General features: G+C 39.5%; 1 pseudogene; it reads right to left on the reverse strand.

Moving 5' to 3' along the window:
- Positions 1–3161: 3161 nt before the first annotated feature.
- On the reverse strand, positions 3162–3933 carry LOC137758833 (large ribosomal subunit protein uL30 pseudogene; annotated as a pseudogene).
- Between the last annotated feature and the right edge of the window lie 10801 nt (positions 3934–14734).

The following is a 14734-nucleotide window of genomic DNA, read 5'->3' on the forward strand; positions in this document are numbered from 1 at the left end:
ACCGTGGAGCCTTCTCCCAAGCTTTGGACCAAGTGGGAACAATAAAGCTTTTTGCAGGGAAAAAAAAAAAAAAAAAACCAGGAGAAGTTCCCAAGTCATTGTGATCTCAAGTTAGGCAAAAATTTCTTAGCTCTAAAGCCAACAATTATAAACTGGACTAAATCAAAACTTAAAACTTCTTCTCTTTGAAATACATTAAGAAAATAAAAAGAAAAGGCACAGACTAGGAAAAAATGTTTGTGAATCGTATTTCTGATAAAGGTCTTGTATTCATAATACATAAAGAATTCTCAAAACTCAGTAATTAAAAGCAGGGACTGAAAAAGATATTTATACATCTGTGTTCATATAGCCCGTTATTCACAGTAAGCCAAAAAGTGAAAGCAGGGACTTCTCTGGCGGCGCAGTGGTTAAGAATCTGCCTGCCAGTGCAGGAGACACGGGTTCGAGCCCTGGTTGGGGAAGATCCCACATGCCGCAGAGCAACTAAGCCCGTGCGTCACAACTACTGAAGCCTGCACGCCTAGAGCCTGTGCACCGAAACAGAGAAGCCACCACGATGAGAAGCCCACGCACCACAACGAAGAGTAGCCCCTGCTCGCCGCAACTAGAGAAAGCCTGGGCGCAGCAACAAAGACCCAACGCAGCCAAAAATTAATTAATTAATTTTTAAAAAGTGAAAGCAACTCAAGTGTCCATCAACAAAGGAATGGAAAAATGTGGTATATACATACAATGAAATATTACTCAGCCTTAAAAAGAAAGGAAATCCTGACACATGCTACAATGTGGATTAATCTTGAAGGAATTACGCTAAGTGAAATAAGCCAGTCACAAAAAGGCAAACACCATATGATTCCACTCATACGAGATACTTGAGAGTAGTCAGACTCGTAGAGATAGGAAGAAAAATGGTGGTTTCCAGAGCTGGGGTTGGGGAGAACTGGGCAGTTATTATTTAATAGGTGGAGTTACAGTTTTTCAAGATGAAAGAGTTCTGGAGATGGATGATGGTGATAGTAGCAGAACAATGTGAAAGTACTTAATGCCATTGAACTGTACAGGTAAAAATGGTTACGATGGTAAATTTTACATTACGTGTGTTTTACTGCAATTTACAGAAAACTCAGTAAATAGAAAACAACTCAATTTTTTAAATTGGGCAAAGTATTTGAACAGACATTCCCCAAAGAAGATAAACAGATGGAAAATAAGCACATGAAAAGATGCTCGACATTGTCAGTCATTGGGAAAATACAAATTAAAGGATCATTAAATACCTATTAGAATGGCAAAAATTAAAACTACTGACCATACTAAGTTTTGGCAAGGATATGGAAGAACTGGAATTTTCATGTAGTGTGGATAGAAATGTAAAATGGTATAGCCACTTTGGAAAATAGTTGGGTGGTTTCTAAAAAGTGAAACATACACTTTCCATATGTGATCCAGTCTTTCGACTCCTAAGTGTTTACCCAAGAGAAATCAAAACATATGTCCATACAAAGACTTTTTAAAAAAATATTTATAGCAGTCATATATAATGGCTAAAAACCTGGAAACAACCCAAATGTCCATCAACAGGTGAATGGATAAACAAATTGTGGTATAGCCATATGATAGACTACTACCTGGCTCCTTTTTTTTCTCCTGTTTATTAACAAAAGGAATATGGATGCATCTCAGAATAATTACGTTGAGTGAAAGGAGTCAGACAAAACAACAGTACATACTGATGATTCCATTTATATAACATTCTAGAAAATATGCACTAGTCTATAATGAAGGACAGCAGATCGGTTGCCTGGGTATACGGGGAGGAAGAAGGAGGAGGAGAAGGGAGGACGAGATTATAAGGGGCACGAGCAAACCTTTGTGGGTGTTGGATATGTTCATTACCTTGATGGTGGTGATGGTTTCATGGCTGTATGCGCATGTCAAAACTTATCAAATTGTATTCTTTAAATATGTACAGCTTATTGTACGTCAATTTTACTTCAATAAAGCTGTTAACAAAATAAACAAAGGAGCTTTGCGAGCTCAGACTTGATCTGCCTCAGTAAATTCCATCTGTTGGTGGAAACAGAGATTGAGAATAAAAACAATTTGGAATTTTCACTGTGGGAAATAACCAAGGAAGACAACCTGGGATGAGAAAAAAAAAAACTGCTGAGCCACATGGAGAGTTTTAAAGAGGTCGAAAACTGTTCATTTTCTCTGCATTTAATCAACATAGAAAGCCTCAGAGTCACATGATATTGGAGCCAGGAGGAATCTTCGAGAGATGAAATAGTCCAATTTCTTTATTTTACAGATGAGGAAATGAATCCAAGAGAAATAAAGGGACTTGCCTTAGGTCACACAGCTTGCAGAGCTAAGAATAAAATGTGAGTCCTCTGAAGCTTACTCTAATGCTATTTATTTTTCTTCATCTAGCTAACCTAAACCCTTGGGTAGTTGTTAATCTAGGCTAGTCTATGAAAATATGGAATAAGACAATACCTATGAGATGCTGAGTTCCTTCATGGCCATGTGGATGGCCATGAAGATAGAAGGGAACACCACTACCTTTACCTTCATATTTTCAGTCCCCAAACCCTCTAGACAATACTCCTTGTAGGGCAGTAATGCTCTCCTGGCTACCCTCAGAATCTAGGCAACCTAAAACCATTACTTCTGATGTGAACTTCTCACAGGTACAGTCAGGTCTGCTCTAATGCTTGTCTTGAAAACACAAATTTGTTCCAATGTGATTGATATATTAGGAAACAACATATGAGTATAATGCAAATTTGCCTTGGCCTATGTGAGATCTTATGAGCAAGAAACACGAGGTGAAAGCAGAAAACCATCCAGCCAGCTGAACTGAGGTGCCTGGGAATACAGAAAATGCACACACACACTCTCCTCAGATATCTACCAGCTACCTCAGTTTACTGTGTGTGTTGAGTTGTGCCCATCCACATCCAGTATTAAAATTTTTCCTCTGATTTTAGATAACTTACCTTCCTACCACTGTACAATGAATTACAAGCTGCAACCCTTCCAATGCCTACTTCCTCAAACAAATTTCAAATCTTTTTTTTAAGGTAAAGTGACGTATTTATTGTATTATTTATGAATTTCCTTTTCCTTTTCAACTTGAAAGCAGTCATTGTTTATTAACTGACCAGATTATAAAAATAATCATGGGAGGCACCATAGTTCATCCTTCTAAGAAGCCTGTTGATCTGGTCTCCCCTGTTGCCAGCAGCTCTGCCTTCTACACAATGCATGGCCTTTCTCTTCATTCCACCTCATGAAGAAGATAATTTGAAAGACCACAGGAAGCTGTTTGCATTTTCCAACAGTATGGGCCTCATGAATCATATCCTCCATGCAGATGATGCCCTATTTACCAAGAGATCGAGCAGTCGAAGTGTTATCTGTTGGGACAATTACCTTCTTGTTGATCTTGCTGTAACCGCGCTTGTAGATCAATTCTTTTACTGATTTCTGTTTCAGGTATCCCATACAGTATATGGCTCAACAGTCCTCAGCATGTTAACTGAGCCTTACTGAGCTTAACAAAGGTGCCATTGAGGAGCTGAAAAAGGTAAAGAAGATGGAACACCTTTCAGATCTTTGGGCTCACACCGTTGATATCCTGATCCTGAAGACAAATGCTCATTTGGGTTCTAGAGTTACACAGAAGTTACCCACTTTTCTTGCCATCTTTGCCAGGCAAATCTCACTTCCGTACATCTGCCTATTTTCCTTATTATGGTGTTTAGCTTTTTCATAGATAAGCTTCCTCCTTGCCTTTTGAAGCATCTTTTGGGCAAACTTCTTTCTCAGGTGCATGATCTTCAGCTCTGCAAAATTCCTTTGCTTTTTCTTGATGGTATCTGGCATAGCAGAAACCTTTTTTCCCTTCTCTTCTATACACTCCATGATTCCAGCCAGAAAAGAGGTTACTTATAAATTTCTTAACCATTTAACATGTGTAAAACTGTGCTACCATTTTTATTAGGTTCTTATATCTTTTTTTTTTAATGTGTCACTGGTGAAGTTTTGGAGTGTTGTCTCCCTGAGCGCATCTTTTCCCATAAGCCCTGTGGGTTTTATTGCACTATTATTGTGCATAGCATGGTGATTTTTATCAAGGCATGTGTCATATTATAGCAGAACTGTATTAAGAGTGTGGGGTAAACCCTCAAAAGACTAATCTTGGGTCTAACAGCTGTGGGTGCACACACACACACACACACACACACACACACACAGAGCCTTGTTTAAATACAGTTGACCCTTGAACAGTGTAGGGGTTAGGGGCGCTGACCTTCTGCACAGTAAAAAAAACCTGAGTCTAATTTATAGTTGGCCCTCCTTACTGGCAGTTCCTCTATATCCACTGTTCCATATCCATGGATTCAACCAATCAATATTAGCACTGTAGTCTTTACCACTGAAAAAAAATCTGTGTATAAGTGGACCCGTGCAGTTCAAATCTGTGTTGTTCAAGGGTCAACTGTTCTACTAGGCAGGTATCCTGTCATATGAGTTTGTTTCTGGGCTGACAGGAGAATAAAGTATCCATTTCAGAGTCAGCCCACACAGTGGTTCTTAGTTGCAGGATATGGATCCCTTGTTCCTTCTGACTAATCTTGGATGGGATGGAGACCATTATCACTGGCCACCAGCAAAGACAAGCATTAAATCAGTTCACACATAAACAGATCAGGCTTACCAATGACCCACCCTTTTGGCACCTTAAGTGCTGGAAACAGTATAGGTCAAAGCATGTTCCATCGTGGCCTGCATCAGAATCACCTGGAAGACTGAATAGAAAGAAGATTCCTGGACCTCACCGCAGATCTGCCAAATCAGAACCTCTAGGACTAAGGACTAAGGAATCAGGAATCAGCATTCTGACACTCAGTGATCCTCATACACCCTGAACTTTGGGAACTACTGGACTAGGATGTCTGGCTTAACAAGGCATACAAATGTAGAGCCAGGTTCCCAGGCGCTTGAAATATAGCCAAACTACTTTTTACCTAAAACAGCTGGCTTTTACTCTATTTTATATCATTATTGTCCAACTACAATGGCTTTTGTCCAGTTTTAGACCATTATTGTTGAGGATTTGTCATGGGTGCCACCTGTTAACCTGTTATGAGGAATTGGGGGTTGATAGAAAGAAAGGAAAGTGCCAGAGAGGGGTTTGACATATTAGAGAGTGTTGTTCTGTAGCTTGTTCATTAAGTTCATATCCCATCTGCCTATCAAATTTGTTTTAGAACTTTGAATTAAATTTCTCTGGTGTGTTCTGAAGCAAAGACAGGACATCTGTAGCTTCCTAATGAATCATTTCTCTCTTCTATAATCTAGCCACTGATAAACTGGCACTAAGTTCTGTATTTGTGTACAAGATGGGTTGGGAACAAAACAGCAGTTAAAAATTGCAGAGCTACTACGAGTGCATTAAAGGAATATAATTATTTTTCTGGAGTAAACAGCCATTATTATAATGTTCCATACAGTAATGCCTTGTAATCATCAGCAAGTGTTAATGTGATGTTTAACATGTTTCACCTTGGAAAGTGTTTTATTATGATTCAAGCCACAGGTAAAATCATGAAAGATCTTAACTCTCTCCTTAACAGCCCCAAATAAATATTGTAAAATAACTCTAGTACTTAGTATGCTGAGAGGAAAAAAGCAAGTTCTATCTTCTAGTGTGTGCAAGAGGACACTGTAATAAAGAGATGTTTCTGAAGAAATGATGCAAATGGACCTGAAAGTACAGAACTAAAATGGATTTGCTTTGTCTTTTTTGAAATTGTTGAAACAAGAACGACCAAGACGAAATTTATTATGCATGCTTTGTAAAATGGCACCAGGTATCACAGAATTAGCATGAGAATTACCTAAGTGCTAGAAACCTCCATTCCCAGAAGTTATGTTGATGATTCAACTTGCCCACCCTTTTCTAAATAAGACTTGACTTGTTCAAGCATTCTCACTTTCTCATGGCATGACAAGTGTCAAGCTTGTATTTAAGAGTAAAATGCCATGATGTCTACACTTACTTTCAATTAATGTCCAGAGAAAGAAAAAGAAAATATGGCAAAATGTTAACCATTGTTGAATCTAAGAGGGTGGTATATGGGTGCTCACTAAACTATTCCAACAACTTTTCTGAATGCGGGAAATTTCTCAGAGTATAAATTTGGAGGGAAAAAAAAAAGGAATGCACAATTTAGCCACTTAAGGTCAATGAAAATATTTATAGACGCTCCAGAAACCCTTGAAATCATACCCAAGCCTGTGAGTACGATTTAGTGTGTAATTCTGGTTTTATGACTTGGCATGGCACTCCTGTAAAATTATGACTGAAGAAGAAGGAAGTGAAACTTGATAACTGCCCTACCCACTGTAATTCTTTTGATACTGAGTATATTCCCCTCCAGAATATGACTTGTATAGTAAATGTTACAGTGGTTTTCTACCTTCAGGCCCATGCTTATAAGATTATTTCTCTTTCTGTGGTTGACTAAAAACTGAGTTGTCATAGTGTGGAGATCAAAATGAGTTTCTGTAAAGAACAGGTTTTACGTAAGTCTTCAAACCAGTTAGATTCTAAACTAGGAAATGTTTATAAATAGACTTGGATCCATGAGTAAAAGTTCATTTATCAAAATAAATGACAAGGTGGATTTATTTATGGAGTAAAATCATGGAATCAAGATTTTCTCCTAGAAGAGTCATAGATGTTTTTATGTTGTGTATGTTTATATTTGTTTCTATATGTTATGTATGTTTCTACTTCAGGAACTTGAAGCAACTTGTTCATCTCAAATTCTCTTTTCCTCTCTCCCTGTCATCATCTGTCTTCTCCAGTCCCCATTACTTCTATCTCAGACTCTCATACTTGAAATGTGGCTCTGGGCAAAAGACCATATCTCATCTGCAGAATGAGGAGGAGGGCTAATGTACCTCACAATCCTCCTGGATCCCATATCAGTTCGGCCTCATTTTCATTTGCCAATTAATTGTGTTGTTTACTCTCCTCACTCCCTGGGAACCCACCAGGCTCATGATCTCTCCAATCAATAATTTAAATCCCCCCTTCTCTGAAACAGGAACAAGGAGATTCTCTCTCTCTCTCTCTCTCTCACTCTCTCTCTCTCTCTCTCTCTCTCCCCTCTCTTCTCCTCTCTCCCCTACCAGTTTCCATTTCCATAGGTCCAACAAATGACCACTTCCTGAGTTTCTAAACTTAGCTCTTAGGCTACCTGACCTATTAACCCTTTCACAGCTGGCTCCCCTCTGCACCTGCTGGACCCATTATAGTTCTACATTCCATGTAAACCAAAAGATTCTTAAAACATGCTTGGTAAATGCTGGTTTCCCGTCTCCTAGGAATGCAAGTTCACGACAGGTGATGTGCCTAATGGGGTCAGCTGGACCTAGATATATTCTCTACTGAATTCCTAAGGTATAGCCCCGAGACTTCCCGGTTACCAAATATTTCCATCTACCTCACCATGAGCAGCTGGTTCCAGATGCACGGTTAAAGTTATGACCAGACATAGAAACACCTGTGCATCGTTTCCTAAAGCACCTTCAGGATGACAGGTATTGTGTATGCTTGTCTGCTGCTGCTATTATTAGAAGTATTTCATACTGACTAAGCTGTTGTTGAGGATGAAGTGGATTAAGATTTATGGAGTCTGAGTGGTAAACACATGACATACGGCTTTGGGGGCAGGCTGGGTGGTGTGCAGTTTTATTCAGCACCACACCTCAAGTGCTCAGCAGGGCAGCCTGCGTTAAGGGCATTTTCTATGCAGCAGCAAGGCAATTCAGATGTTTGAATGACTCATCCGATTGACATTCCACCACGGCCCAACTATCCTCAGGGGATGGGCAGGCTGACAGCAAAATGCCACAGGGAAACACACTGGAGGGCAAGCAAGGGAACCACAGATGCCCACCAACTGGGTAGATGAATCACTGGGTCCCCCTGTGCCTTTGTTAACCTGTGAAGTTCACGGACAACAACACCTGCCTCCTACTTGCTTTGGGAGGTTGTTTTGAGGACTGCAGGCAATGCTGGCCAAGGGCTTAGAACTCTGGAAGATACTAGAATTCAGACAGATGGAATGCCAAGTCACAGTAGACACATTGAACCCTAGGTCCTTCCCTACGTCGACAGAGGCATGTCATTAATGTCATTTGTTAATGCAAATGCCTTTACATTTTGATCAAATTAATAACTAAAGAGCCACTAGATACCAAGCACTCAACTACGTTGTGATGTGACTGACCCTCTGGTGGAGTCCTAGAGGTGGGGGAAGAGAGAAAGCAAGGGCCCTTGAGATGTGCGTGCTGGAGAGTGTAATCTTACGAACTACCTCTGTTCAGAGTGGGAGAGCACCAATGAATAGATGCAGCAGATTCCATCCTCTTTCAGCAGAGACATTTGATGAAAGCCTGTTGAACTGGGCCAGGAGCGGTGTGCATCCACCAGCCATTCTCTGCAGATTTGACCTGTGGATTACCAGCACTCAAGTGGAGGGAGAGCAGCGCTGAGGGCAAAAAGCACACTCAAGTGTGATCTCTGAGAGGTCTCACTTCTCCAGAGGATAGGTAGAATAAACCACAAATCATGAAACCCGGCCTATGGAAAGATACCAAGAACAAGAGAAGGGGCACCATCCTTAGACTCAGACAACTCACAGGCCCCTGAAAAGATTTCCTGCAGGAATCAGGAAAAAAAAAAAAAAAAAAATTGGGAAGTTTACCTCCTCAGAAGAATGCAAAGTAACTGACCTCTTTAAAACAGATTCAGGGCTTCCCTGGTGGCGCAGCGGTTAAGAATCCGCCTGCCAATTGCAGGGGACACGGGTTCGAGCCCTGGTCCGGGAAGATCCCACATGCTGCACAGCAGCTAAGCCCGCGAGCCACAACTACTGAGCCCGTGTGCCACAACTACTGAAGCCTGCGTGCCTAGGGCCCGTGCTCCGCAACAAGAGGAGCCACCGCGATGAGAAGCCTGCGCACCCCAAGAAGAGCAGCTCCCGCTCGCCACAACTAGAGAAAGCCTGCGTGCAGCAACGAAGACCCAATGCAGCCAAAAATAAAACAAATAAAATAAATTAATTTTTAAAAATAAAATAAAACAGATTCAGAACAGCACAGGATGGATTGAGATGAAAAGACAGTAGAATGAAAGCAAAATGGAGGTGGGTGAATGAAGTCTGAGATAGTGGAATTAAAATCCATAATGGAGACGATAAAGAACAGAACTGGCAGTGCAGCATCACCTTTCTCAAGCGTAGTTCAGCAACATGTATTAACATTCTTAAATGTGTACATGGTCTTTTACTTAACAAGTGTATTTCTAAAAAATTTAATCCAAGGAAATAATAGTACAAATTTACAAAGATGGAAGCATAAGATGTTAATGAGGGCTTTTATCGTAGAAAAATGTGTCCACCAGTGGAGAATTACTTAACTAAATTATGGTATCGATATGTCACAATATTAAAGTGAACACAGCATTAATAGTTTCAAAATTCTTTTTCATATTCTTTTCCATTATGGTTTATTACAGGATATTGAATATAGTTCCCTGTGCTATACAGTAAGACCTTACTTTTATATAGTAGTTTGTCTCTGCTAATCCCAAACTCCTAATTTATCCCTGCGCCACTCCCTCTTCCCTTTGGTAACTATACATTTGTTTCCTATGTCTGTCAGTCTGTTTCTGTTTTGTAAATAAGTTCATCTGTATCATATTTTAGATTTCATACATAAGTGATATCATATATTTGTCTTTCTCTGACTTACTTCACTTAGCATGATGATCTCTAGGTCCAGGGGACACTTGAACAATACTACTCTTAGATCTAACAAGAAGTACCTCTGCCTTGGGCTTCATGCTTTAGCTTTGCTCTGCACACCACAAACCCTGCAGATCATAAGCACAGACACACACACAAATATCAGAGAGCATGCCTGCCACTTAGAATCTGACCATTAGCACTGGCCCAGCACAACCTCTAACCCTAAACATCGGCTCCTGTTCAGCCCCCAGGGGAATACTTCTTCCCCTGGCTTACCCTATAACCTCAAAACAAAAGGCAACTGTATCAAAATGCCATGAAGATTTGCAGGTTGCTCCACTGCCAACATTGAAGGCCAGTGTCTTTTTAGAATTCAGGGCAGATCTGAGCAGCAAAAGTTCTTAGGTTAGAAAAAAGACAAATTTGTTAGCTTGTCAAATCCGTCTCAGAGAGCTTGAAGGCAATAAATTCTTCCACAGTGAAGTATGTCCCCACAGTGCCAAGCCTTCTTTTTTCCCTTTGTTTTCCAATTCACGGCTCTGGAGGAACTGACAGATTAATACTGTATTCACAGCAGTCACATACAGTAGCAGAGCAACACTTTGTAACACTATACAAGTAGTTTTACCCTTTAATTTATATTGTCTCTCAGACCCCAAACCACCTCCTATATTTTGTTGTGTGAAGCCATTACTGGGACTCTGCAAACTACATCCCTACTTTCTGCCAGAAGGGAAGGCTGCAGGGAGGCTGCAAGGCCAGAGGAGGCAGGCACTTGCTCCTCTTTCTGCGTGTTGGCTGTTCCTGGCAGCGTCACCTCCACGACAGCCCTTCAATGCGGCAGCGATAGCTGGTTCACGTCCTGCTTTTTGTGGCAGTCCCAGAAACAGCACCACAGCATCCACTAGCCAAGACAACTTTCCCCGTTCAAAGTCTCCTCCCCAGTTGTGCAGTGCCCTCCTCCCAGCTTCTAGTTTCTTCTTTGTTCTCCCAGCCCTGGGCTGGTGGTTTCTACAGCTACTAACTTCATGTTACTTTCATGACTCCTTTTCAGTATTTTAGTCCGAGGACACCTGTTTACCAATTCCTTAAGTTTTTGCTTCCTAACTGGACCTTACTGATACGATAGGTCTGAATGGAGTAAGCATGAAGCATAACAATAATTCTTCACAGCGCAATTAGATGGGCGTTGAGTGCTGGAATTTGTGAAAGGCTTTATTTTTATAAACTTATTTAATAAGATTTAATTAAATTTTGAACAAATTAAAGTACAATTTTATTTAAATACTTTGAGATTAAATTTTTTTCTATTTATGAATTATGATTTGTACTGGGCTTTTTACTTTTAATAAATAATCTTGAATATTTTAGAAGAAAAAACACCTTACTTTAAAAACATGATATATTAGTCAGGATTCGAGTGAGAGATTTATTTCAAGGAACGGGTTCGTGCGATTGTAGGGGCTGGCAAGTCTGAAATCTATAGGGCAGGCCACCAAGTCTGGAACTCTTGGGCAGAATTGATGCTGCAGTCTTGAGGCAGAATTTCTTCTTATCTGTGAAACCTCAGGTTTTGCTCTTAAGGCCTTTCAATTAGTTGAATGAGACCCACTCACGTTACTGAGGATAATCTTTACTTAAAGCCAACTGACTGTAGGCGTTAGCCACATCTACGAAATACCCCCACAGCAACACCTAGATTAGTGCGGTTGAATAACTGTCTAGTACAGCTGAGCCAAGCTGATACATAAAAATAACCATCATTTTTATACATGAAATATATAAAATATTTTTTATAAAATAATATCTATAAAATACATAAATATGTTTTTATTTTATAATTTTACATTAATTTACATTTTTGTAAATATATTTAATGTTTAGATACCTTGAATACTGTTTGATTTAGAAATGAAAAAGACAAAATTAGAGCCCAGAAAAAAAAATTTGAAGCTGCAGAAACTTCATCTCTTTGTTCAAGTTGTGTACTTGAAGAGAATAATTTTCTTGCCCCTTTATTGTTTTTGATGAGTAACTAAATCTTTGTTAAACACAGAATTTGTAATATAATGTTCTGTTTGCTAACTTATCATGATCAGAGCCAGCTGAAGGCTGCTCATTTCCATTGCTTTCAAGTTTGGGACATTTTAGCAGACCACCTCTCTCCAAAATGGAAAATCTTGAATACCTTTGCTAAACATGCTCGGATTTGGCAATGTCCTTGAAACATGTTGCAACCAGGGTAGAAGAATGTTTACGGTCATTGATATTTACTGTCAAATTGCTTCATAAGAAACTTCATGACAACTTACTAATGTAAATATTTTCATTTATTCTTCTTCTTCTTTGGCTAATTTGGTAGGCCAAATTGATGGTAGGCCAAAAATGATATGTTGTTTTTATTTTAATTATTGGTGAAGTGATATCATTTCTCAAGTTTGTACTTGAATTAACACTATATATTATAAAGCATGAAATTATTTATAGTTTCTGACCAAGCAATTCTACTTGTTAATTTATTCTGAAGAAACAGACCATACTAGGTATGAAAATATTTTTTTCTGGAGTTATTATAGCATTGGAAAACTAGAACCAATGTTCAATGAGTGGAGACTTATTGTTTAATTATAACAAATTTATTTATCGACTTTATGCAGCCCCCCAAAATGGCTGCTATATTAAGTTTACATGCCATCGTGGGGAACAGGGCAGGAGGAAGGGGTTAGGAGACTCATAAATGTAAAAAAGTTAAAAAAAAAATTCAAGATACTAATTACTCATATGCTTTGAGTATATTAAGATTTTTTTTAATGCATTAAAAAGACCAGAAGGAAATTCATCAAAATGTTGATGTTGGTTATATTAGGGTCACAAGACCACAAGTATGAGTTTTCTTCATGGATGTGTGGATATGTATAACCGACTCACTTTGCTGTACAGCAGAAACTAACACAACATTTTAAATCAACTATACTCCAATTAAAAAAAAAGAATGTACTGACTCACTTTGTTATACAGCAGAAACTAACACAACATTGTAAAGCAATTATACTCCAATAAAGATGTTAAAAAAAAAAAGAATGTATATATATATATTTAACTGAATCACTTTGCTGTATGGCAATAATTAACAAAACATTGTAAATCAACTATACTTCAATTTAAAAACCTGCAAAAAAACACTTTTTCTATAAAAGGGTTATATAACTATTTCCCTGCAAAGAAAAGTGAAAACAAAAAAGAAATCCATACATTCCACTAAAACTTTTGAATTCATTAAAAATCTTTATTATTCAGAGCTAAATGAAATATTCAACTTTTCACTTTCTTTAAATCACCTCACTTTATGAGTTACTTTGAAGGTGGAAACCATCTGAAGACTCCATCAAGTTTTTCAAGTTTTCCTTTGTCACCTCCAAATGTCTTTTTGTAGTGGATTGTTCTTTCCTACTGTCTTAAAGAAATACCCTGCCTATTTTCCAAAAGTAAGTCTTCCAATTGTGTCCTTGGTTTGAATTCTTTCTTGCCCTCAAAACTTTGCCCCATCCATCATGGCTTCTCTCCTGTGTATGTGCCTCTTCTTTCATTGGATCATTCCCTGGGCCTAGTGCAAAATCAAAGTGTGGAGTTTCTCATTCAGTATTACTAAGAGCAGCAGCAGCAGCAGATCCTTAAGCCAATCATGGGGCCCTTCTGAGCACAGGGCCCTGTGTGACTGCACGGTTCATGTGCCCATGAAGCCAGCCCTACCTGACACACTCTCTCCTACTTTGTTTTCTATCTCAGTGAATGGCACCATCATTTACCTAATTTCCCTGGTTATCGTTCCGGCTTTTCCTCTCCCTCATCCCTCACACCTAATAAATCACCAAGTCCTGAAATCTCCCACTTAAAGTATCTCTCAGATTTGCCCACACCTCTTTATCCCCAATGCCAATCTCCCTAATTCAGGCTCTCATCACCCCTCACCTAGAAGACTGCTTTAGCCTCTACCACTCCCACTGCCTCCTAACTCACTCGTCCACCAAGACGGCCAGGAGAATCATCTCATCATGATGCAAATCTCATCATGATTCTCCCCCCACCTCCCCTGATGACAACACCTCAATGACACCCCTTGTTTGGCGGATAAAGTTCAAACACCTTAACATGGCTTATAAGGCCCTTTCTGATGTGGTCACTGCTTACGTTTCAAGTCTCAGCTCTCTTTCCCTCCTGGAGGCCATTCTTTCTCCTCCATCCTTATGTGTTATAAGACCCTCAGGCATCCAGCTAGGCTTCATAACAAACTCAGGACAGGTCACACAGGCAGGCCTCATGAGGAAAACCTGGGAACAGCTGTAGAGCTGGGCCTGAATCCTGCCACACGCGCAGGCGGCCTCTGCAGCAGAACCCCCCATCTCCCCCATCCCAGTGGGGCCGTGTGGTGGGGCAGTACAGTGTAGTGGCTAAAAGCAGGGCCCCGGGAACCAGATTGCCAAGGAACTTCATGCTGTTCTGCCTCCTTTTCTCGTCTGTCAAAATGACAGTAATAAAAGTATCTACCTTAAATTAAGGATTAAGTGAGTTGATATACATAAAACACTTAGGACGTTCTCTGGCAAGCAGTAAGTACTATATGAGCATCATCTTTTTTTTTTTTTGAATTTTTGAATTTTATTTTACCTATTTTTTATACATAACTATTTATAGATAACTATAAATAGTTATCTATTTTATCCATATTAGTGTATATATGTCAATCCCAATCATCATCGACACAGCTAAATCTGTTTCTGCTTCTTCTCTCTCCTGTCAACCAATACCTACTATCCTTTCTCGTGCTCATGGCTTCTGCTCATGGATGGCTTTGGTTTACTCATGTCTTCCACCCCCTCGTGGAATCTACATATTGGTTC

This window comes from Eschrichtius robustus, chromosome 2 (genome assembly GCF_028021215.1).
Source record: "Eschrichtius robustus isolate mEscRob2 chromosome 2, mEscRob2.pri, whole genome shotgun sequence".
In the NCBI taxonomy this organism is placed as follows: Eukaryota; Metazoa; Chordata; class Mammalia; order Artiodactyla; family Eschrichtiidae; genus Eschrichtius; species Eschrichtius robustus.